The following is a 27,160-nucleotide window of genomic DNA, read 5'->3' as shown; positions in this document are numbered from 1 at the left end:
CAGCTGCACCGAGTTCCCTCTGCCTGTCAGATCATTTATATATATATCTCCACTGATCAAGGCCCAACCTGAATGGGTGGGGCCATGCCTCCATGGCAATATCTAATCAGAGTCATCACCCACAGCTGAGTGGGGCACATCTCCAAAGAAACACTCAAGGAAATCTAATCAAAACTGATAACATCTGCCCACCCAAGATTACATCAAAAATAATGGCATTTGCGGGACATAATATATTCAAACTGGCACAATTGGCATGCAGATATCTGTTTGTTTCATTGCTTTCAGACCTTCCTGGTATATACTAAGAAGTGCAATCACTGGATCAAAGGTTAATTCTATATATAGTTTTCTAAGGAATGGCCAGACTGACTGCCAGAGTGGTTGAACCATTATACAGTTCCAGCAACAATGAATGAGTTCCAATTTCTCCACATCCTCTCTAGCATTTGTAGTTTCCTGTTTGTTTATGGTAACCATTCTAATTGGTGTGAGATGGTAATCTCATTGTGGTCTTAATTTGCATCTCTCTAATAGCTAGTGAAGTTGAACATTTTTTCATGTGTTTCTTGGCCATTTGTATTTCTTCTTCAGAGAACTGTCTTTCCATATCTTTTGCCCATTTGGTAACTGGGCTGTCTGTACTATTCTCATTGAGTAGTAGGATTTCTTTATATATGCAAGATATCAGTCTTTTGTCAGATACATGGTTTCTAAAAATTTTTCTCCCATTGAGTTTGCTGCCTCTTCACCATTTTGACAAATTCCTTTGAGTACAGAAACTTCTTAGTTTGAGGAGTTCCCATTTATCTATTTTGTTGTTATTGCTTGTGCTTTTGGTTTAAGGTCTAGGAAGTGGCCACCTAATACAAGGTCTTGAAGATGTTTCCCTACATTATCTTCTAGAAGTTTCATGGTACTGTCTTTTATATTGAGGTCTTTGATCCATTTTGAATTAATTTTTGTATAGGGTGTGAGGTAGTGGTCCTCTTTCATTCTTTTGGATATGGATATCCAATTCTCACATCCCCATTTGTTGAAAAGACTGTTATGTCCCAGGTCTGTGGCTTTGGGGGCCTTATCAAAGATCAGTCAGTTGTAGATCTGGGGTTCTATCTCCAACTTCTCATTTTGATTCCTTTGATCAATATGTCTATCTTTATGCCAGTACCATACTGTTTTGACTACTCTGGCTTTATAACAATCTTTAAAGTCAGGGAGTGTAAGTGCTCTCACTTTGTTTTTATTTTTTAGAGTGTTTTTAGCAATTCAAGGCATTTTCCCTTTCCAAATAAATTTGATAACTAGTTTTTCCAAGTCTGCAAAGTAGGTTGCTGGAATTTTGATTGGGATTGCATGGAATCCGTAGATGAGTTTGGGTAGAATTGACATCTTAATGACATTTAGCCTTCCTATCCATGAACATGGAATATTTTTCCATCTTTTAGATTCACCTATTCCTTTTAGTAGAGTTGTGTAGTTTTCTTTGTATAGGTCTTTTATATCTTTGGTTAAGTTTATTTCTACTTACTTGAGTTTTTTAGTTGCTATTGAAAATGGTATCTTTTTCTTGAGTGTCTCTTCAGTTTGTTCATTTTTAGCATATAGAAACATTACTGACTTATGTGAATTCATCTTGTATGCCACTAATTTGCTAAATTTATTAGCTCTAGTAGCTGTATCATCAATTTCACAGTGTTTTCCAGATATAAGATAGTATCATCTGCAAGTAATGACAGTTTTACCTCTTCCTTTCCAAATTGGATGCCTTTTAATTCTTTGCCTGCTGGATTGCCCTTGCTAGCACTTCTAGTGCAATGTTGAATAATAGTGGTGACAGCAGGCATCCTTGTCTCATTCCTGATGTTAGAGGGAAGGCTTTCAGCCTCTCACCATTGATGACTATGCTGGTTTTGGGTTTTTCATATATGCTCTTTATCATATTGAGGAAGTTTCATTGAATTCCTACCTTTTGAAGTATTTTTATGAAAAGTGGATGTTGGATTTTGTCGAATGCTTTTTCAGCATTTATTGAGGTGATCATTTGATTTTTCTGTTTTGATTTTATTAGCGTGCTGTCACATATTGATTGATTTTCTTATGTTGAAGCATCCTTGCATGTCTTGAATGAACTCCACTTGGTCATGGTGTATGATTTTTTTAATGTGTCTTTGGATTCCATTTGCAAGTATTTTGTTGACAATTTTTGGATCTATATTAATCAGGGAGATTGGCCTATAGTTTTACATTTTTGTAGCATCTTTGCCTGGTTTTGGTATTAGATTGATATTAGGATCATAAAATGTGTTATGTAGTATTTCATTTTCTTCAATGTTTTGAAAGAGTTTAAGTAAGATTGGTTTCAATTCTTTTTGGAAAGTTTGGTAGAATTCCCCCGTGGAGCCATCTGGCTCTGGGCATTTATTTGTGGGAAGTTTTCTGATGAGTGATTGAATCTCTTTGCTTATGACTGGTTGGCTGTGGTCTTCTCTTTCTTCTCTGGTCAGTCTAGGTTGTTCATATGTTTCCAGGAAATTGCCCATTTCCTCTACATTATCCAGATTGTTGGCATACAGTTGTTCATAGTATCCTCTTATAATTTTTTAATTTCTCCAGGATCTGCAGTAATGTCACCTTTCTCATTCATTATTTTGTTTATATGGGTCTTCTCTGTTCTTTATTTTGTCAGTCTAGCTAGGGGCTTGTCAATCTTGTTGATCTTCTCAAAGAACCAACTTTTGGTGTTATTTATTCTCTCTTTTTTGTTATCTATATCATTTATTTCTGCTTTAATCCTTGTTGTTTCTTTTCTTCTACTTGGTTTAGGATTGGTTTGCTGTTCATTTTCTAGCTTCTTCAGTTGCTCCATTAGTTCTTTGATTTTATGTCTTTCTTCCTTTTTGATGTATTCCTTTAGTGCTATAAATTTCCCCATCAGTACCACTTTTGCTGCATCCCATAGGTTTGGGGATGTTGTGTTTTCATTTTCATTTGTCTCTGTATATTTAGCAATTTCTCTTGCTATTTCTTCTTTAACCCACTGATTGTTTAGAAGCATATTGTTTAACCTCCAGGTATCTGTGAATTTTCTAAGTCTCTGATGGTTATTGACTTCTAATTGTATTCCATTGTGGTCAGAGAATGTGCTTTGAATACTTTCAATTTTTTTTTAATTTATTGAGGCTTGTTTTATGTCCCAGCATATGATCTCTTCTGGAGAAAGTTCCATGAGCACTAGAGAAGAATGTGTACCCTGGTGATTTAGGATGCAGTATTCTATATATGCCTGTTAAATCCAATTCATTTATCAGATTGTTAAGGTTTTCAATTTCCTTATTAGTCTTCTGTCTGGTTGATCTATCTATAGGAGAAAGTGATGTGTTGAAGTCTCCCACCATTATTGTGGAAACATCAATTGCTTCCTTTAGCTTTGCCAGTGTTTTTCTCATGCATTTTGTGGCAACTTTATGGGGTGCATAAACACTTATGATAGTTATTTCTTCTTGTTGAATTGCCCCTTTTATTAATATGTAGTGGCCTTCTTTGTTTCTCATAACATCCTTGCATTTAAAGTCTATTTGATCTGAGATTAATATTGCTACTCCTGCTTTCTTTTGGCTGTAACTTGCATGAAATGTTTTTTTTTCATCCTTTCTGTTTCAATTTCTTTGCCTCCCTGTGTCTAAGATGAGTCTCTTGTATGTAACCTATTTGTGGTTCATATTTTTTTTTATCTATTCTGCCAATCTATATCTTTTGATTGGGGAGTTTAATCCATTTACATTCAACATTATTACTGTGAAGGCATTTCTTGAATCAGCCATCTTATCCTTTGGTTTATCTTAGTCAGATATATTTTTCCCTCTCTCTTAATGTCCTTTAATGCATCCATACTGAATCTCTTTAGTATTGAACCTTTCTCCATCTCTCTCTCTCTTTTCTTTGTTTCTCTGTTGGTAGGTGTTCTAGTTTGCTAATGCTGCAGAATGCAAAACACCAGAGATGGATAGGCTTTTATAAAACGGGGGTTTATTTGGCTATACAGTTACAGTCTTAAGGCCATAAAGTGTCCAAGGTAACACATCAGTAATCAGGTACCTTCACTGGAGGATGGCAAATGGCGTCCGGAAAACCTCTTTTAGCTGGGAAGGCACGTGGCTGGCGTCTGCTCCAAAGTTCTGGTTTCAAAATGGCTTCATCCCAGGACATTCCTCTCTAGCAAGCTTGCTCTTCTTCAAAACATCACTCACAGCTGCACTCCGTCCAGTCTCTTTGAGTCAGCATGTTTTATATGGCTCCACTGATCAAGGCCCACCCTGAATGGGTGGGGTCACACCTCCATAGGAGTATCCCACCGAAGTCACCACCCACAGCTGGGTGGGGCACATCTCCATTCAAACAACCTAATCCAAACAGTCCAACTTAATCCCCACTATTATGCTTGCCCCACAAGATTGCATCAAAGAATATGGCTTTTTCTGGGCGACATAATACATTCAAACCGGCACATTCCACCCCCTGGACCCCAGAAAAACATATTCTTTGCAAATACAAAATACATTCATTCCATCACAATATCACAAAAACTTAAATCATTTCAGTAACAAAAGTTAAGTACAAGATCCCATCAAAATCAAATATAGGCGTGGTCAGTCCTAAGGCAAACTTTTCCTTTAGCTTTGGATCTGTGGACTTAGAACAAGTTATATGCTTCCAAGATACAAAGAAGGGACATTCATAGGATAAACATTCCCATTGCCATAAGGAGAAAGAGTAAGAAAAACAGGGTTAACAGGACCAAAACAGTTCCTAAAACCTGCAGGACAAACTCCATTAGATTTCAAAGTCTGAGAGTCATTTACAGAACGACGTTGCATCCTTGGGGCTTGAGAGAGTGGGAGTCTAACCCTTCCCAAGGGCCTTTCTGGCAGCCCTTTCCTCTCCAAACGCTTAGGTGAGTGCTCCAACATTTCCACACATTGGGGAGACCACCTTCTCGGCCCCACCCTCCTCAAACATCGGGGCAGCTCCTGGATTCCCTTCCATCTCCGGGGCACAGGCTCAACCCCTTCAGAACAGTGGGGTGGCAGCCAGGCTCTCCTCAATTCCCTGGAAATGTGCTCCACCCTCTTTGGGACCTGAGGTGGCAAAACTCTTCCAGAGCATTGAGGTGGAATGCCCACCCTCGACCTCCAGGGCAAACTCACCCTTTCCATGCATGTGGGCTGCTCCGCTCTCCCAGCCCGAGACCTCCTGACTCCAGACCTCAGCCTCCATGACTCTGTCTTTGAAGAGATTTTTCCTTTAATTTTTTCCTTGTCTGTCTCCTCCAGTCCAGACTGGCAATGGCTCTGTCTATAAAGATCTCGCAAAAAATCTGTTGGCTTTGCATGAAGCACACAGGGGTCAAAGCCATCAGACAATAGGACTTTCCACAAATCCTTTCTGCTTAACTCCTTTTCCAATCTTGGCCTGTACTGAAATGGCAGCTGGGTTCCATGTTTGGTTACATCCTCATGTTGGGCTGTAGCTTCTGGGATTCCACCCCCTGGAAGCTTGTAACTTTCCAAGCCATCAGCTTCTGGTTTCTTTGAACCCAAGAGTTCAGTTCTAAGTTTATCTCTCTCCGCTCGCATTTTACTATAAGCTGCAAGGAGAAGCCAGGTTACATCCTCCACAGGTAGCCTGGAGATCTCCTCAGCTAAGTATTCCAGGTTGTCACTTTTAAATTCTTCCTTCCATCTGACACCAGGACTCAATTTTGCCAAATTCTCTGCCACTTTAAAACAAGGATCGCCTTTCTTCCAGTTTACAACAACATATTCATCATTTCTGCTCCAGTCCTCATCAGAAGTATCTTTAGAGTCCATATTTCCATAAACAGTCTCTTTAAAGCAGTTTAGGCCTTTTCTATCAAGCTCCTCACAATTCTTCCAGAATCTTCCCCTTATCCACTTAAAAAGCCGTTCCAACATGTTTGGTATTTGCAGACTCAGCAGCAAAAGCACCCCACTTCTCTGGTACCAAAATATGTTCTAGTTTGCTAATGCTGCAGAATGCAAAACACCAGAGATGGATAGGCTTTTATAAAACGGGGGTTTATTTGGCTATACAGTTACAGTCTTAAGGCCATAAAGTGTCCAAGGTAACACATCAGTAATCAGGTACCTTCACTGGAGGATGGCAAATGGCGTCCAGAAAACCTCTGTTAGCTGGGAAGGCACGTGGCTGGCGTCTGCTCCAAAGTTCTGGTTTCAAAAAGGCTTCATCCCAGGACATTCCTCTCTAGCAAGCTTGCTCTTCTTCAAAACATCACTCACAGCTGCACTCCGTCCAGTCTCTTTGAGTCAGCATGTTTTATATGGCTCCACTGATCAAGGCCCACCCTGAATGGGTGGGGTCACACCTCCATAGGAGTATCTCACCAAAGCCACCACCCACAGCTGGGTGGGGCACATCTCCATTCAAACAACCTAATCCAAACAGTCCAACTTAATCCCCACTATTATGCTTGCCCCACAAGATTGCATCAAAGAATATGGTTTTTTCTGGGGGACATAATACATTCAAACTGGCACAGTAGGGCTCCCTTTTGAATCTCAAGTTGGGCAGGTCTCCTGTTAGTAAATTCTCTCAACATGTGTTTGTGAAAAATTTAAGTTCTCCCTCAAATTTGAAGGAGAGCTTTGCTGGATAAAGGATTCTTGGTTGGCAATTTTTCTCTCTCAGAATTTTAAATATGTCATGCCACTGCCTTCTTGCCTTCATGGTGGCTGCTGAGTAGTCACTACTTAGACTTATGCTGTTTCCTTTGTATGTGGTGAATTGCTTTTCTCTTGCTGCTTTTAGAACTTGCTCCTCCTCTTCAGTATTTGACAGTCTGATCAGAATATGTCTCAGAGTGGGTTTCTTTGGATTTATTCTATTTGGGTTTTGCTGGGCATTTATGATTTGTGTATTTATGGTGTTTAGAAGATTTGGAAAGTTTTCCCCAACAATTTATTTGAATACTCTTCCTAGACCTTTACCCTTCTCTTCCCCTTCTTGTACACCAATGAGTCTTATATTTGGATGTTTTATATCATCTGTCATATCTCTGAAGTCCATTTTGATTTTTTTAATTTTCCCCCATTCTTCCTTTTGTTCTTTCATTTTCCATTCTGTTATCTTTGAGGTCACTGATTTGCTGTTCAGGTTCCTCTAGTCTTGTACTGTGAGTATCCAGAATCTTTTTTAATTTGTCTACACTTTCTTTTATTTCCATAAGCTCATCTGTTTTTTTATTTACTTTTGCAATTTCTTCTTTATGTTCTTCCAGGGTCTTCTTCATGTCCTTTATATCCTCTTCCATGCTCTCATTTTTTGTCTTTAGTTCTCTGATTAATTGCTCCAATTACTTTGTCTCCTGTGATCTTTTGATTTGGGGGTTTGGATTTGGGTTATCCATATCATCTGGTTTTTTCATATGCTTTAAAATTTTCTGTTGTTTTTGGCCTCTTGGCATTTGCTTAACTTGATAGGGTTCTTTTAGGATATGTTGGCTGATTCAAACACTTATTTCCAATCTGTCTGATCTACAGCTTCGTGGAGTACACTTTCTCTAACTAACCAGCAGGTGGCGTCTGTGAGCCACCTATTTCCCTCAAGCCCTTTCTCCCCAACTTTGTCTTTGTGGTGAGTAGTGTTGTGAGTCTTGTGGGGCCCAATTTGTGCACAAAGTTTGTGGGTGTAGTTGGTGCTTCCTGCCCCGAATGTAGGATGTTTGAACAATTAGGGAGGGAGGGTGGCTTTAATAATCAAATCCTCCAGGTGTTTCTGGAGATTTAAAGATGTTGCAATAGTCTAATCCTTCAGTTGAGTCTTGCCACAGTTTGTCTCTGCCACTGACCCACAAGTCCTTGGCATTGGTGTATGGTCTCTGGGACTTGTGAGTGGACCCCTTTTCCAAGCCTTGCCCTCTTGGGCCTCTGCTAAGGGAAGACTGTGCTGCATCACAGGTGAGCACCATCCCCCAAGAGAAGTTCTGGGCTGCAGGGTTATGTAGAGGTTTTCCAAGTTCTGCTGAAATGATGACTGAATGGGGCATGTTAATTTCCCCCTTTTCACACAACTCCAACTTCCAGGCTTTGGGCAAGTAACTGTGAGTGCATGAAAGGCTATTGTCGATGCCCTATGTTGTGTGCATCTCCCTCATTTTTAAGGATGGTTTTGCCCCATATTGGATTCTTGGTTCACAGTTTTTGTCTTTCAGTATCTTGAATGTATCTTATCACTGCCTTCTCACCACCATTGTTTCTCATTAGAGATCTGCACTTAGTCTTATCAAGCTTCCATTTTATGTGATGGATTTCTTTCCTCTTGCTGGTTTCAGAATTATCTCTTTGCCTTGTTTGACAATCTGATTAGTAAATGTCTTGGAGTAGGTCTATTTGGATCAATTCTGTTTGGGGTATGCTGTGCTTCTTGGACCTATAATTTCATGATAGTCATAAGAGTTAGGAAATTTTCATTGATTATTTCCTTTATTATTCTTTCTGTTCCCTTTCCCTTCTCTTCTCTTTCTGGGGCAACTATAACACGTATGTTCTTGTGCTTCATGTTACCATTCAATTCCCTGATACATGCTCGTATGTTTCCATTCTTTTCCTTATCTGTTCTTTTGTGTGTAGGATTTCAGGTGTCCTGTCCTCTAGGTTACTAAACCTTTCTTCTACCACTTCAAATCTGATGTTGTATGTCTACACTGTGGTTTTTATCCCTTGTTTTGTGCCTTTCATTCCCTTATATTCTGTAATATTTTTCTTGCTTTTGAGTTCTTTATTTATACCCTGTGTCTTGTTTATATCCTTCATTTCTTTCATCACCACATTTTCTTTCACCACATTGATTTGTTTCGATTTGTTTGGATATCTTTAACTAGCTGTTGCAACTCCTGAATCTCATTTGAGGTGTTAGTTTTTTCCTTTGACTGGGGAATACTGTCATGTTTCCTTGTGTGACTCATGATTTAATGCTGTCTAATCTGATATCCTTGATTATTTTTTTCTGGAGGTTGTTTTCTCTCTTTGCTTAGGGTTTTCTTGTTGGTTGTCTTTGGTCTGTATCTGTTTTTTTTTCTCTTTCTGGCTGGTTATCAGATTGGCCCTGCCACCCAATCTTCCCCCCCAAATCAGGCACCCACAGCTGCTTGTTACAGTGATGGGTGGTAGGCACTCTGCACCCCAGTAAGTTCACTGTAAACTTAAATTAAATCTGCTGGCCTCCAGTGGTGCTCTGTTTTACGCCAGCCAGCAAGATCTTGGTTTCTCTATAGCCCTGCTTTAATAGTTGGTTTACCCGTATTTCTCAGCCAAGCCAGGGCCAGGCATGGGCATGTAGACCAACTCCTCTGGAGCATCTTTTTAAGTGTTTAAATTCCCTTGCACTTTCTAGACTGTCCAGCAGATGGTGGTGTTCAGTAACTTAATCACCCTTAGAAGCTGCTTTGCCTCTGAACACAGGCTGCATCTTGCACAGGTGAGTTGAAACTGTGGGATTCTTATGCCTTCAATTTACCAGCCAAAATCTGGCTTGATGTAGGGTTTGACCTATGGTTGAACCCCCCCTATTGACCCAGTCCTCCAGCTGCCCCCAGGCAAGGAAACAGCTGCCTGCTGCAGCTTCCCCCATGGTGGGGCAAGGGCTTTCACACCCAGGGGTGGAAACACAGTCTCTGTCCACATTTTGTCAGACTCTTTGTCCCTCACTGACCTGGGACTTGACATGTCCTCCCCTGTCCCCTGGGTCTTCAAATGGTGGGTTTATGTCTCACTGCTGTGAGAGATTTTATAGTCTGTTTCCCTGATGGGAAGGGTATCATCTGCTTTTTCTGTGCCTTTCCCATGCTGAGATCAAGTGAGGGAGAGGGAAGAGGACTGGCTGCTCTGGGACAGAAGATTCCTACCTGATATTTATTCTCTTTTTTCAATTCAGCATTTCAAGGTCCTTCTTCAGTCTCTATTCTCCATCAGAGTTTTGAATAATTCAGAATTGTCTTGTTTTGTTGAATCTTTGGAGAGAAGTTTTCAGTAGCTGTTTACATTGCCATATTGATAATGTCACTCCTAGTGTTTACTTTTTAAATTTTATTCATTTTCTGGAGTAATGAAAATTTTCTACATTTGATCATGGGGCTATATGCACAAACATGTGATGATTGTGTGAACCAGTGACTGTATACATCAGATTGTATTTATGCTGCATGAATACATCTCAATAAAATCATATTAAAAATATACTAGAGACTTCTGAGGAAAATGGCAGGGTAGGGGGCTCCAGAACTCACTCCTTCCTCCAAAATTCTGAGAAACAGGCAGGAATTGTCTAAAAAATTATTCTGGGGCTCCAAGGACCAAAAGGACACTGTACAGCATCCAGGGAATAGAGGGAGGAAGAAGTGGAGAAACTCTCATAAAGAACTGTGAGTAGCTTTGGCTGAGGTGGCTGCTGGGGTCCATCCCTCACCCCCCACTCTCTAAACAGGGTGCATTGGTCTCCAGTATCTGACAAGCTGCTGCAGACAGAAAGGATCATAAAATTCCCCTTCCCTAAGAATAAGGCTGGATGTGGCCAATCCCTGATCACAGAATTATATTAATGAATTCAGATCACTGGGTCCTGCCTCTGAGCTACTTTTTCAACTTACCCTAGAAGGGCCACAGCCATTATTTCAACCCTACCCCTAATCAGAGTGGAGGCTCTGGAAGTTTCAAGACACAGAGAATCCCTAGTCCTGCAGGGAATTTTCTTGAAAGGCACCATTAGGTGGGCAGCCTAGGAAAGCACAGATTCAGGGAATCATCCAAAAGGCCTTTTGGGAGCCTTTCCTGACACTCTCACCATGGCTCTATGGAGTTGTTCTGCACTCCTTCATGGGTCCCCAGTGCTGTTTTTGCTGGGAACTTCTGACTTAGGAAAGTCAAATCCAGGGGACCCTCTTCCTGGAATTTGACCTCCAGCAAAAGAAGCTAGAAACAATAAAAAGAGATCTAAAAAAAGGTAGAAGCATAACATATCAGGATTGCCAAGGAAGTGAAGCATTCTCCTGGGGGTGAAACAACTGCACAAATAGTGCAGTCTTAAAAAATGTACTACATACCCAGGACAAGAATCAGATGAAGAGGAGTTGAACAAAATCTGATCAGTCAAACATGGGCAATTCTAAATGCCTAGAATAAATTGAATTAAGGGTAAAGGAAAACATTAACAGAAAGCAAATCAACAATAAAATCCTAGGCCAGAGAGAGAAATTTATCAAATTTATTTGGAAATGTAAGCAGCTACAAATGGCCAGAAACATCTTGAGAAAGAAGAATGAAGTTGGAGGACTCACACTTTCTTTGGCACATATTACAAAGGTACACTGTTCTATGGGTCAATTTATTTTTGATGAGGTTGACAAATCCACTCAACTGGGACAGAATTGTCTCTTCAAAAAATGGTGCTGCAGAAAATGGATATCCATATCCAAAAGAATGAAAGAGGACCACTGCCCACACCTTAGACAAATATTAACTCAAAATGGACCAAAGAACTAAATATAAGAGCCATGACCATAAATTTATAAAAGGAAATGTAGAGAAGCATCTTCGAGATCTTATGGTAGGTGATGGTTTCTTAGACTTTACACCTAAAGCACAATAGCAAAAAATAGATAAATGAGACCTCTTCAAAATTAAATAGTTTCTTTTTTATTCAAAGGACATTGCCAAGAAAGTGAAAAGACAGTCTATTCAATGAGGAAAATTTTTGGAAACCACATGTCAATAAAATTTGAATATCCCCAAAATATAAAGAAATCCTACAACTAAAAAATAAAGGCAAACAACCCAATATAAAAATGGGCAAAAGTCTTGAATTGACACTTCTCCAAAAAGGACTTACAAATGGCTAAAAAGCACATGAAAAAATGCTCAACATCACTAGCTCTTAGGGAAATGCAAATCAGAACCACAATGGGATATCATTTCACACCTATTAGAATGTCCACTATTAAACAAATAGAAAACTACAAGTGTTGGAGATGATGTGGATAAATAGGAAAACTTATTCATTGCTGGTGGGAATGTAGGCTGGTGCAGATGCTTTGGAAGACAGTTAGGCAGTTCTTCAGGAAGCTAAGTACAGAATTACCCATAGGATCTGGTAATCCTGCTACTAGGTATATACTCAGAAGAGCTGAAAGCAGGGATACAAGCAGACATTTTAACACTGATGTTCATAGCATCATTATTCACAATTGCCAAAAGATGGAAACAACACAAGTGTTCATCAACTGATAATTGTATAAACAAAATGTGGTATATATACATACAATGGAATATTATTCCACTGTAAGGAATGATGTCCTGATGCATGCAACAATGTAGATGAACCTCGAGGTATTCATGTTGATTAAAATGAGCCAGACTCGGACTTTGGCCACCACTGTTGCTGGTGCCAGGGGGAGGAGGGCCATGATCCAAAGGAACCAGAATATTTAAGAAAACTGTTTATTGGTGGTTTGAGCTTTGAAACTATGGGTGGCAGTTTAAGAGAACGTTTTGAGAAATGGGGCACACTCACAGATTGTCTGGTTATGAGAGACCTCCAAACAAAATGTTCCAGAGGCTTTGGTTTTGTGACTTACTTTTGTGGTGAAGTGGTGGATGCAGCAATGTGTGCTCGACCACAAAAGGTTGATGGGCGTGTAGTGGAACCAAAGAGAGCTGTTTCTAGAGAGGATTCTGTAAATCCTGGTGCCCATCTAACAGTGAAGATAATTTTTGTTGGTGGTATTAAAGAAGATAGAGAAGAATATAATTTGAGAGACTACTTTGAAAAGTATGGCAGATTGAAACCACAGAAGTTATAGAAGACAGAGAGAGTGGAAAAAAGAAAGGATTTGCTTTTGTAACTTTCGATGATCATGATACAGTTGATAAAATTGTTGTTCAGAAATTCCACACTATTAATTGGCATAATTGTGAAGTGAAAAAGGCCCTTTCTAAACAAGAGATGCAGTCTGCTAGATCGCAAAGAGGTCATGAAGGTGTATCTGGCAAATTTATGGGCTGTGGAGGGAACTTTGGAGGTGGGGGAGGGAACTTTGGCCATGGTGGAAACTTTGGTGGAAGAGGAGGCTATGATGGTGGAGGTGGCAGCAGAGGTAGTTATGGAGGAGGTGATGACAACTATGACAGTGGTCCTGGTTATAGTAGTAGAGAGGGCTATGGTGGTGGTGGACCAGGATATGGAAACCAAAGTGGTGGATATGGTGGTGGTGGTGAAGGATATGATGGTTACAATGAAGGAGAAAATTTTGGCGGTGGTAACTATGGTGGTGGTGGGAAGTATAATGTTTTTGGAAATTACAGTGGACAACAGAAATCAAATTATGGACCCATGAAAGGGGACAGTTTTGGTGGAGGAAGCTTGGGCAGCCCCTATGGTGATGGTTATGGATCTGGTGGTGGAAATGGTGGATATAGTTGCAGAAGGTTCTAAAAACTCAACAGAAAATGATTACAGTTCTTAGCAGGAGAGAGAGTGAGGAGTTGCCAGGAAAGCTGCAGGTTACTTTGAGACAGTTGTCCCAAATGCATTAAAGGAACTGTAAAAATCTGCCACAGAAGAAATGATGATCCATAGTCAGAAAAGTTACTGCAGCTTAAACAGGAAACACTTCTTGTTCAGGACTGTCATAGCCACGGTTTGCAAAAAGTGCACCTATTGATTAATGCAATGTAGTGTCAATTAGATGTACATCCTGGGGTCTTTTATCTGTTGTAGCTTTTTCGTTTTCTTTTTCTTTTCATTACATCAGGTATATTGTCCTGTAAATTGTGGTAGTGTTACCAGGAATAAAAATTTAAGGAATTTTTAACATTTCAATATTTGTGCAGTCGTTTTTCTACATTTTAGTACAGAAACTTAACAAAATGCAGTTTTGAAGGTGTTTCCTTGTGAGTTAACAAGTAAAAAGATCATTGTTAATTACTATTTTGTATGAATTTTGCTAAAGTTAACTGTAAAGAAACACCTGCTGACTTGCAGTTTAAGGGGAATCTATTCTCCCCATTTCCAAACCATATGAATGGGCACTGACATATGGAGAGAATAGATAACTTGTACGTTTGCAATGTGTGTTTTAGATAACAACTAGGATTGGGTATTTAAATTAGCATATTTGTGAATTTAATGGCATTAAGATTTACCTTCAAATGAAAAATCTCAAAATTCAAAAAAAAAAAAAAATGAGCCAGACTCAAAAACACATATTGTATGGTCTCACCAATATGAACTAATTATAATGAGCAAACTCTTGGAGTTAAAAACCTAGAGTATATGTTACCAGAAGTTAGAATGATGGCAGAGAATGGGGTACTGATACTTAATTTGTGCAAAATTTTTAATAAGGTTGATTGTAAATGTTTGGAAATGGATGGATGTGATGGTAGCACATTATTGTGAGTGTAATTAACAGCACTGAGTTACGGTTGTGTTTGTGGTTGAAAGGGAGAAGTTTAAGGTTGTGTATGTCAGTAGAAGGAAAACTAGAGGTTAAAAGAATGGGGCTATATAACACAGTGAGCCTTGCTGTGGATGGTGACTATGGTTAATAGCAAAAATATAAAAAAGCATAAGCAACAAAATAAATAGATAAATGGGACCTCCTCAAAATTTTAAAGCTGTTTTACATCAAAGTACTTTTCCTTGGACATGAAAAGATAACATATTCAAATGTGATAAAATATTTGGAAACCACATAACCTATGTGATGATTTGAAGTTGTATGTAACCCAGAAAAGTATGTTCTTAGTTAATCTATTCCTGTTGGTGTGGACCTATCATAAGTAGAAACTTGTGTTGAGTAGGATCTTAAGATGTGACCCATTTCATTCAAGATGAGTCTTAATCCTATCACTGGAGACCTTTATAAGAGAATTAAATTCAGTCAGAGAGAGAAAGCCAGAGAATCTGAGAAAGAAAGCCATGGAAGCTAGTAGCTGAAAGCAATGCAACTCTGAAGAGAAGAGAGAGACCAGCAGAAACCACAATGTGCTTTGCTGTGTGACAGCAGAGTCCAGTATTGCTGGCACCTGGTCTTTGGGGAGACAGCATCACCTATTGTGTCTTGATTTGGACATTTTTCTTAGCTGCAGAACAGTAAGCTTGTAAGTTAATAAATCCCCATCATAAAAGCCAGTCCATTTTATGATATCTGCATTTCAGTAATACTAAAACATCCAATAAGAGATTAACATACAAAATATATAACAGAATCCTACAACTCAAAAATAAAAAGGCAAACAACCCAATTAAAAATGAATAAAAGACTTGAATAGACATTTATCCACAGAGGATATACAAATGCTTAAAAAGGACGTGAATAGATATTCAACAACACTAGCTATTAGGGAAATGCAAATGAGAACCACAATGGAATACCTTTTCATGCCTACCAGAATGGCCAATATTAAAAATCAGTAAACTACAAGTGCTGGAATAGATGTGGAGAAATAGGAACACACATTCTTTGCTGGTGGGAATGTAGTTTGGTGCAGCTGCTGTGAAAGACAGTTTGGTAATTCCTCAGGAAGATAAATATAGAATTGCCATAGTATCTGGCTTTCCTGTACTCAGAAGAACTGAAAGCAGGGACTCTAACAGACATTTCCCTCCAACATTCATAGCTGAATTATTCACAATTGTCTAAAGATGGAAACAACCCAAGTGTTCATCAACTGATGAATGGATAAACAAAATGTGGCATATACATAAGATGGAATATTATTCAGCTGTAAACAGGAATAATGTCCTGATGCAAGACAAAGCATGGTTAACCTTGAGGACATTAAACTGAGTGAAATAAGCCAAACACAAAAGGACAAATATTATATGTTCTCACTGAAATGAACTAATTATAATAAGCAAAATCATATGGTTATAATCTTGAATGTAGGTTACCAGGAGATTGATTCAAGGGAGATATTGGGGGAGTTGATGCTTAATTTGTACAGAATTTCTATTTAGATTGATTGTGAAGGTTTGGAAATGGATGGTGTTTATGGTAGTGCACTATTGTGAGTGTAATTAACAATGCTGAATTATGCATGTCATTGTGGTTGAAAGAGGAAGTTTTGTTTCATGTACATTGCTAGAATGAAAGTTAGAAGATAAAGCATAGAAGTGTATAATACAGTGAACCCTGATGTGAATATTGGACTAGGGTTCATATTAGAAGTATAAGAATATTCTTTCATGAATTATAACAAATGTACATCACTAAGACAAAATGTTAATAATAGTGTGCTATATAGGAAAAAATACACCTAATATAAACTATGGACTATACTTAGTAGTACTACTTTAATATTCTTTCATCAGTTGTAACAAAGGTACCACAGTAATGCAAATTATCAACATTAAGGGATATATGGGAATGCTATATTTTTAAAACATGATTCTTTTGTAAACCTATAATTTCTCTAATTAAAAAAATACAAAAATAAAAATAAAAAAATGAAATTCTGTCTCATATGATAACATGAATGAACCTTGAAGACATTATGTTGAGTGAAATAAGCCAGACACAAAAAGGCAAATATTGTAAGATCTCACTGATATGAACTAATTAGTATAAGCAAACTCACAGAGTTTGAATCTAGAATATAGATTACAAGGGGCTGGGTTACACACCAATCAAAAGCAGTGGGTTCTATGCCCAATGCACATAACAGTCAAGCCATGACACTGGGGTTTCAGAGAGGGAAATAATTTATTGCTAAGTGTGAAGCAGGAGATCATATGGCCTATTGGCCTAAAAATCTGTCTCCCTGAGCTGCAGTAATTCTGATAGTTTTATAGTATCAAAAGATGGGCAGGTTTTAGGATAATGAACACAATGGATCCAGATGATGTAATAAGAGGTGATCCAATTATTGAGCATGCACAGATTGATTACATGCTTAGTTAGAGAAGTTATGTAAGAAAATAGCAACCTTAATATGATGATGTCTGTGATTTTTAGTATTATAATGAAGTATGGGTCACTTATAGGTTAAAGTTTGAACTGCTGTGCATAACAGGTGGGCCCATTTTGGTTAGATCCAGCTTTGTTTATCAAGATAACTTTGGAATTGGAGTGGATTATCTCTTGGCTGACTCAAGTCCCTTCAATAATAAATATTAGGGACTGTCTTTAGTGATCACAAGACTCTAAAGTTGAAAAAAACCTGTATAAGTGAGGATCAGTCACAAGGTTTTTACAATCACAAGGGCATAAGACAAAGGCTAAACTATCATTATCAGAGATCAGGGCAGTTGTATTACAGTTCAGTAATTTCAGGAATTTCTTTCTCCCTAATATACCAGAAAGTAAAAAGGAGTATCTATATAATGATTCAGTAATAATAATCAGCTCCTAAATTCTAAGTTCTTGGTTACAAGGTTGGGTTAGGGAATGGGGAGTTAATGTATAATTTGTACAGAATTTCTATTTGGGTCAATTTTAAAGTTTTGGAAATGGTTGGTGGTGATGGTAGCACATTACTTTGAGTGTAATTAAGAGCACAAAATTATATATGTGAATGTTGTTAAAAGGGGTTAATTTTAGCTCATATATAGGTTACTAGAATAAAAATTAAAACATAAAATATAGGACTGTACCACACAGTGTACCCTATTGTAAAATATGGACTATAGTTAATAGTATAAGTAGAAGAATGCTCTTTCATGAATTATAACAAATGTATCATGCTGATGCTAGGTGTTACTAATAGGGTAATATATGGAAAAAAATACACCATAATGTAAACTATGGACTGGATTGTAGCTAACAGTACAATTTTAATATACTTTCACTGATTGTAACAAAGGTACCACACCAATGCAAAGTGATAATAATACAGGGGTAATAGTGTATGGGTATGTTTATTTTTTTATTAAGATTTGTTCACATACCATGCAATCATCCAAAGTATATAATCCATTGATCACACTACCATCATATAGTTGTTCATTCATCACCCCAATCTATTTTTTAACATTTTCCTTGTACCAGAAAAAGCAAAAGTAAATATAAAGTTAAGAGTAAGAACAAAACACCCAAATTGCCCCCTCCCACCCTATTTTTCCTTTATTTTATTTTATTTTTTTTGCCCCGGTTTTTCTACTCATCCATCCATACACTGGATAAAGAGGAGTGTGATCCACAGGCTTTAACAATCACATTGTCACCCCTTGTAAGTTCCATTGTTATACAATTGTCTTCAAGATTCAAGGCTACTTGGCTGTAGTTTGATAGTTTCAGGTATTTACTGCTAGCTATTCCAATTCATTAAAACCTAAAAAGAGTTATCTATATTGTGCACAAGAATGTCCATCAGAGTGACCTCTCAGCTCCTTTTGGAATTTCTCAGCCACTGAAACTATTTCATTTCATTTCACATACCCCTTTTGGTCAAGAAGATGTTCTCCATCCTATGATGCTGGGCCTAAATTCCTCCCTGGGAGGCATATTTCATGTTGCCAGGGATATTTACACCCCTGGGTGTCAGATCCCACATAGGGGGTAAGGCAGTGATTTCACCTGCCAAGTTGGTTTAGCTAGAGACAGAGGGCCACATCTGTGCAACAAAGAGGTCTTCAAGGGGAGACTCTTAGGCACAATTATAAGCAGGTTTAGTCTCTCCTTCATGGCAACAGGCTTCCCAAAGGCAAGTCCCATGATAGAGGGTTCAGCACATCAAACTGCCAGTCCTCAATGTTTGTGAGCACATCAGCAACTTTCCAGGTGGGGAAGCCCAACACCTCTGCATTTTCCCCCAGCTCCTCGGGGGGGGGGGCTGCATATTTTTTCATTGTTTTTTTAATTAACTATTAAGTATATCAAAAATAAAAAAAAACATACAATTGAAAAAAAAACATTTCAAACAAACCAAAACAAGGGAATAAGAAAAAGACACCTAAAGGGTATGTTTATTTTTTACATGATTTTTCCATAAACCTGCAAGTTCTCTAATTTAAACAATTAAATAAAAAAGAAGTTTACTGGACTTTGTCAAATGACTTTTTTTTGCATTAATTCAGATGATCATGTGGTTTTTGTCCTATGTTCTGTTAGTGTGATGTATTATATTTGTTGATTTTCATATTTGGAACCACTCTTGCATACCTGGGATGAATCTCACTTGATAATGATGTATAATTCTCTTGATGTGCTACTGGATTTGGTTTGCTAGTGCATTGTTGAGCATTTTCACATCTATATTCATAAAGGATATTGATCTGTAGTTTTCTTTTCTTGTAGTATCTTTATCTGGATTTGATATGAGGCTGATGTTCTCATAGAATAAGTTAGATGTGTTCCCTCCTCTTCAACTTTTTGCAAGAGTTTGAGCAGGATTGGTGTTAATTCTTCTTGGAATGTTTGGTACAATTCAACTTTAAGACATCTGGTCCTGGGCTTTTCTTTTTTGGGAGGTTTTTGATGACTGATTCAGTCTCTGTAACTGTTATTAGTTTTTTTTTTTGATATCTTCTATTTCTTCTTGAATCAGTGTGGGTAATGTGTATGTTTCTCAGAAGTCCATTTCATCTAAGATATCCAATTTGTTGGCATGCAGTTGTGCATATTATACTCTTATAGTCCTTTTTATTTCAGCATGGCAGGTAATAATATCTCCCTTATCATTTCTGATGTTAGTTGTGTCCTCTATCTTTTTCTTCTTCAGTCTAGCTAAATTTTTGTTGGCTTTTATTTTACTTTTCAAAGAACAAATTTTGGATTTGTTGATTCTTGCTATTGTTTTTTTTTTATTTTCTACTTCATTTTTCTCCATTCTAATCTTTGATTTTTCCTTTGTTCTGCTTGCTTTGGATTTATCTTCTTGTTCTTTTTCTAGACCCTCTAATTTTCAGGTAAGCTCTCTCATTTGAAATGTTTCTTCTTTTTTATTGTAAGCATGTAAAGCTACAAATTTCCCTCTCAACACTGCTTTTGTTGTACCCCATAAGTTATGGTGGTCTCTGTCAGAGCTTAACCCTCCTATCAAGAATATTAGCACAAGGAAATTGGGAAGTGGAAGGTCCTTTCTGTATTATCTGAGCTTGGCTTGGAGCCAGAGCTTGCAAGCCTGCTTCTTCTCCTGGGCTTCTGCTTCATAGATTCCTTAGGAATTTCCTCTTTACAGTTTATAGGAATTTGAGTGAATGTCCCTTCTACTCCCTTTGAAACTGAGCTTCTTCTCCCTCTTGGTTACTCTTTTGAATGACTTAGTACAGGTAGTCTTTTGCCCAGGCTGTTTCAGCTTAATTGTTTCTCACACTGTTCCAGCAGTCTGCAAGTGGCTTCTCTGCTCTCATGACAAACTCTGGGAGGGTGAAATCAAGACATGTTCCCTGGCTCAGTCCCAGGCTCCCACTGTATAGGCCAGCTCTGACATGCATGCACCCCAGTATGCACACATGGGCCACTCTCTTTCCTCTGGAACAGGGCCAAGGACCCACAATGGGAGTGCAAGCTGGCTCCACACTGTGCTGTGGAGGGCTTGAAGGAGGGGAAAGGAACTGTACCAGGAGCTTTTTCTATGGCTTTTGAAGCTGTGTTGCCTTAATTTAGCACTTGCCCCATTAATTCAGCCCTTTAACTGTTTTGATGACGGTTGCTGTCTTTAAGATTCTTCTGCTGCATTTGTCTCAGGGTGTTGCAACAATAGCCACTCTCAGGGTGGGCCTCTAATATCTGAGATAATACCACACTTCCCTGGAGCTAGGAAGACTAGTTCTTTATGACCCAATCCAGCACCTGCAAATTGACCAGGAGCCAGAACTCTGGTCCCCACTGCTGCCTGCCACCAAGCTGGAAGAAGGGGTATGCTAGCTTCTTCAGGGATGGTGAAACTCACCAATCTTTATCACAAATTTCCAGCCTCTTCTTCCTGCTCCTTCCTGGACACTGCACAGTGTTCCCCTAGACTCCAGGGTTTCAAAGTGTTTGAGCAGACATTTCTGGCTAGTTCAATACTTGTTTTGCTGAAGGGGCTGTTTCCTGGAGCTTCCTACTCCACCATATTGTCACAATCCTCTCTCTCCTTCCCTTTTTAATGCTGCATTTTCTTAATTTGGTCTTTGCAAAATTATTGCAACCCTTTAACTCTTTTCCTGTGATTTGAGGTAGATGGCTCTGCCAATTTTTGCTAGCTTTCCATAGATTCTGTGGGAGAACACAGCACCCTGGAGTTTCTTACACCACCATATTGATGAAACAGTGACACATCTTTCTCCCTCATTTTTTGAAGGAAAATTTTGCCAGATTTAGAATAATTGGTTAACAATCTTTTTCCTTTCACCACTTTAAAAATTTCATCCTAGTACTTTCTGTCCTTCCTGGATTCTGCTGCAAAATCAGCAATTAATCTTACTGAGGATTACTTGTACATGATTGTTTGCTTCTTTCTTGCTCCTTTTAGGATTCTCTCTTTGTCTTTGCATTCAATCATTTGAATATAATTTTCTTGATGTGGATCTCTTAGAGTTTATCCTACTTGGCATCCATTGGGCTTCTTTGGTGTGTATATTCATGTCTTTCATCACATTTGAGGTTTTCAGTCATTTTTTTCTTCAAATGTTTTTTCTTCCTTTTTCTCTTTTCTCGTCTCCTTTTGGAATCCCCATAAATGTTTATGTTGGTATGTTTCATGGTGTCCTATAGGTTGCTTAAGTTTCTACTCACTTTTTCATTCTTTTTTTGTTCTGCTCCTCAGAATGAATAACTTTAATATTCTATCCTCAAGTTTACTGATGATTGTTTTTATGTCTTTTTAAATCCACTCTTGAACCCCTCTAATGTATTTTTTAGTTCCATTATTTGCTTTTCATCTTCAGAATTTCTGTTTCATTCTTTTAGAAAAATTATAATTCCTCCTTTTTCATGAAATTTTCCTGATTTCTTTTAGTTCTTTGACCACATTTTCCTTTATCTCATTGAACTTTTTTAGGAAAGTCAACCTATCATTTCTTTAGTTGTTCCAATATTGTGGCTTCCTCATGTATAGATTCTGTTACTTTATTTTGTTCTTTTTGTGTTTTGTATCCTCTTGTTTCTTTGTATGTCTTGTGATTTTAAAAAGTATTTTGATATGCTAATTTTGGAAGTCAGAATCTCTCCCTTCCCCAGTGTGATCCTTAAGTTCAGGTGTCAACTTGATTAGATTATGGCATCCAGGCGTTTTGTCAAGCAAGCAGTGGCCTGATTGTTATTGTGAGAATATTTCATGGATTTATATCATCAAAAAGTTGATTGAATCTATGGATGATTACACATGCCATCAACTGAGGAGCTTGTCTTCAACTGTGAGAAAAGTCTCATCCAATCAATCAGTTGAAGGCCTCAAAGGAAGAATTTACGATTTCATCAGTCAGAAGGAAGAATTTCCATCTCTACTCCAGCCAGCCTTTTTCTCCTGTGGACTTCATTGAAAACCTTCATTGGATTCCCAGTTTGTGGCCTGCCCTACAGAACTCAGGTTTTCCCATCCCCATAGTTGCATGAACCAATTCTTAAAATAAATCTCATAATATTTACTGTTGTTGAAGGCTATCATTTAGTTTGGCTCTGTAATGAGTCTTTCCTCTAACACTTAGCCCAGTTTATGCTGAACTTATATAGATCTACCTGTGGTGAACATTTAGATTCTTCTCAGGTCTTTCTGAACATGCATCTTACCCTGATCACATATGTTACCTTTCAAAAATGCCCCAGTATATGTGAGTGTTCCTGGATATCCTACTTTCTCCTACAAAAAAGAGATTCTTTCCCCAGCTTTTCCTTCCAGGCCACAGATGCTGTGCATTGCCTAAAGCCCAGGCTTTTTCTCCAAGAAGCTAGTGTTTCTTTGGTTCTGTTCCATCTGTCTGCACTTCTCTGCTCCAGGTAAATTTCAGGTCAGGTGACATAAATGAATACCTTGAGTCAGGTCAGTCTTCCAAGGAGTGGGTTATAGTAGATATACAAACAGAGCAAATTTGCACATTAGGTATGCAAATAATCAGACATCCAGGACCTCCACTTGGAACATGAATCAATACATTGGGAGTGTGTGCCACTGAGTGGTCAGTCCCAAAATCTGCTGTGCCATAGCCAGGGAGGGGAGAAGGCCAGAGTAAGTGAGGCTATCTCACAGTTTTCTCACAATTTTTAGATTTTCTTTTGTTCTGATTTAGCATTTGTTCATTTGTCTATCCTTGATCATTTTCCAGAGTTCTGGGGAAGTTAGTTCTGGCATTCTGCTTGTTTATCTATGTTTCTGATGATGGGCATTCACCAGGAGCATCTTACTGTGCATCTTGCTGATATTACTCCATCTTTTCAATCTCTTGCTAGAAGATTTTATGTGAAAGGTTTTTAAATTAGGTGAATTCCAATTTATCTATATTTTCTTTTATTATTATTGTGCTTTTTGTGTCCTATCTGAGAAATTCTGGCCAAATCTAAGTTCATGAAAACATACCCCTATGTTTTCTTATAAATGTTTTATAATTTTAACTCTTATATATACATCTTTTATCAATTTTGAGTTAATTTTTATATGGTGTGAGGTAAAGGTCCAACTTCGTTTTTTGGCATGTGGATATATAGTTGTCACAGTATCTTTTGTTGAAGAGTATATACTTTCATGATTGAATGGTCTTGGCACCTTTGTCAAAAATCAGTTTGCTATAGATGCATGAGTTTATTTCTGTGTTCTCAATTCTATTCCATTGACTTATATGTCTGCACTTATGCCAGTGCCACACCATTTTGTTTATTGTAGCTTTGTAGGAAGCTTTGAAATTGAGAAGTGTGGGTCTGCCAACTTTTTTTACTTATTTTTAAAGCTATTCTGGGTTCCCTGCAATTCTATATAAATTTTAGGATCAACATTTCCAATTCTGCAAAAAATGACACTTGGACTTTTCATAGAAATTGTATTGAATCCCAAGATTTCTTTGTGATAGTATTACCTTGCTAACAATATTAAATATTCCAATCCATAAACACCTGATATATTTCCATTTATTTAGGTCTTTTAAAATTTCTTACAGCAATGCTTTGTAATTTTCAGTGTACCAGTTTTTCACCCCCTTGGATTAATTCCTAAGTATTTTTTTTTTCTTTTTGATGCTATGGTAAATGGAATGGTCTTCTTAATTTCTTCTTGGGTTGTTCATTGCTAGTGTATTTGAAATACAAACTGATTTATACATTGACTGCGTATTCTGCTACCTTGCTGAATTTATTTGATCTAACTGTTTTGCAGACTCTTTAATGTTGTATATATTTCCATGTCTTCTGCAAATATAGTTTCATATCTTCCTTTCCAAAATGTATGTGTTTTATTTATTTTTTTTCTTTTCTAAATGCTTTGGATAGAACTTCCATTACCAAGTTGAATAGAAGTGGCGTAAGTGTAAATCCTTGTATTGTACCTGATATTAGAAGGAAAGATTTCAATTTTCACTGTTGATGACATCAGCTGTTCTATTCCTAGTGTGTTGAGCATTTTTATCATGAAAGTGTGTTTCATTTTGTCAAATGATTTTCCCAGCATCAATTGAGATGATTATGTGTTTTTTTCCCTTTATTCTATAAATGTTCTTTGCATTGATTGATTATAGCATGTTGAACAATCCTTGAATTTCTGGGATAAATTCAAAATTGTCATGGAATATAACCTTTTCAATTTCCTGCTTGGTTTGTTTTCTAGTACTTTATTGAGGAATTTTGCATTAATATTCTTAAGGAATATTGTTCTGTATTTTTCCTTTGTTGTTTTTATCTGGCTTAGTACCAGGGTAATGTTAACCTTATAAAATGAGTTAGGAAGTGTGCCCTCTTCTACTGTTTTGAAGAGTTTGAGAAGAATCTGTGTTTTTTGCCAGTTTGGATTATTATGTCCCCCAAAACACCATGTTCTATGATTCAAACTTGTGGGGGCAGATGTATTAGTTTTGAATAGGTTGGAACCTTTTGATTGTTTCCATGGAGATGTGACCCAACCAACTGTGAGTGACACCTTTGATTGGGTGTGACCTCTTGACTGAATGTTTCCATGAAATTGTGGCCTTGCCCATTCAGCGTGGGTCTTGATTTAATCATTGGAGTCTTATATAAGAGCTCAGACAGAAGGAGCTCAGTGCTGCAGCTTAGAGAGACAGTTGAAAGCTTATGCTGACATTTTGGAAATTGCTATTTTGAAACACAACCTAAGAGTAAGCAGAGTCCAGCCACGTGCCTTTCCAGTTAACAGAGGTTTTCTGGATGCCATCGGCCATCCTTCAGTGAAGGTACCCTATGGTTGAGTCCTTACCTTGGACACTTTATAGCCTCAAGACTGTAACTTTGTAACCAAATAAGCCCCCTTTATAAAAGCCAATAATTTTCTGATGTTTTGCATAATGACAGCATTAGCAAACCAGAACAGTAATCATTCTTATTTAATGTTTGGTAGAATTCACCAGAAAAAACATCTGATCCTGGTCTTTCTTTTTTGGGAAGATTTATATTACTGATCCTATTTCATTATTTGTTTGGGTACATTCATCTTTTCTATTCCTACTTGAGTAAGTTTTGGTAGTTTCTGTGTTTCTGGGAATTGGACCATTTCATCAAGGTATCTAACATGATGGTCTATATTAGTTCATAGTGCTCTTTTTAATCTTTTTAATTCCTGTAAGTTTGATAGAAATGTATCCACTTTTATTTCTGATTTTAGCAATTTTAGTTTTTTCTCTTTTTTTCATTGTCCCATAGTTAGCTAAATGTTTTCAATTTTGTTGATCTTTTCAAAGAACCAAATTTTGGTTTTGGTTGATTCTATTGTTTTCCTATTTTCAGCTTCATTTATCTCTATTCTATTCTTTAATCATCTTTCATTCTGCTTGCTCTAGATTTAATTTGCTGCTTAACTCCAGTGTCTTTTAAGTGGGAAAATTCACTTATCAGTTTTGTATTTTTCTTTCTTAATATACTCATTTAATGCTATGACTTTCCCTCTAAGCACTGCTTTAGCTGCAGCCTATGAGTTTTGGTATATTTTGTCATTGTTCTCATTGATCTCAAATTATTTTCTGAATTCCCTTTTGTTTTATTCTTTGACATTTGGTTATTTGTGAGCTTCCCAAATTTTCTCATGATATTGATTTATAATTTCTTTCCATTGAGTGGAGAATATATCTTTTATTATTACTATCCTTTTAAATATATTGAGGTTTATTTTATGAGCTAGCAATCATCTATCTTGGAGAATGTTCCATAAGCCTTGAGAAAAATGCATATTCTGCTAGATGGATAAAGTGTTCTGTTTATGTATATTAGGTCTAGTTGGTTTATAGTGTTCTTCAAATCTTCTATTGCCTTGTTGATCTGCTTATTTCTTCTTTCCATTATTGTAAGTGACATATTGAATTCTCCAACTATTAGTTTTGAATTGTTTATTTCTCTCATTCAGTTCTGTTTTTGTTTACTGTATTTTGGTGCTCTAAAATTAGGTACATATATATTTATAATTATTATATCTTCCTGATGGATTGACCCTTTTATCACTGTACAATATCTTTCTTTATCTCATGTAATAATTTTTGGGAGTTTGAAAAGCTATTTTTTTGATACTTTTAAAAGCACCCTAATTCTCTTAGGTTACTATTTGCATAGAGTATCTTTTTCCATCCTTTCACTTTCAACTTATTTGTGTCTTTTTATTGAAAGTGAGTTACAATTGTATCATATTCTTTATCCATTCTACTAATATCTTTTTAATTGCAGATTTTAATCCATTTGAAATTTAATATGATTACTGCCTAGAGATGTGTGCTTAAACATTCATATATATAGGTATTTTCTCATAAACCCTCAAGAAACACCATTGTTAATAATATTTTTCTCTTAAATGCATGATAGAGATCTACTCCTGGGGTCAATATACCTATTAAGCAACATTCTCACTACAAAGACAATATATTAAGTTTCTATATTTTACTGATAATATTTGGAACAAAAGCTGGATGAGTTTTTCTTTAGAGCTCTGTCCCCATTCCTTATTTCTACTATATATATATATATATATATATATATATATATATATATCCATATTATAGACTT

The 27,160-nt window shown here is 37.3% G+C and overlaps 1 pseudogene; it reads left to right on the top strand.

Moving 5' to 3' along the window:
- Window positions 1-12,487: 12,487 nt before the first annotated feature.
- Window positions 12,488-13,524, top strand: LOC119523573 (annotated as a pseudogene).
- The last annotated feature ends 13,636 nt before the right edge of the window (window positions 13,525-27,160 follow it).

Source organism: Choloepus didactylus, chromosome X (assembly GCF_015220235.1).
Source record: "Choloepus didactylus isolate mChoDid1 chromosome X, mChoDid1.pri, whole genome shotgun sequence".
NCBI lineage: Eukaryota > Metazoa > Chordata > Mammalia > Pilosa > Megalonychidae > Choloepus > Choloepus didactylus.
This window is presented reverse-complemented; position numbering and strand designations above follow the sequence as displayed.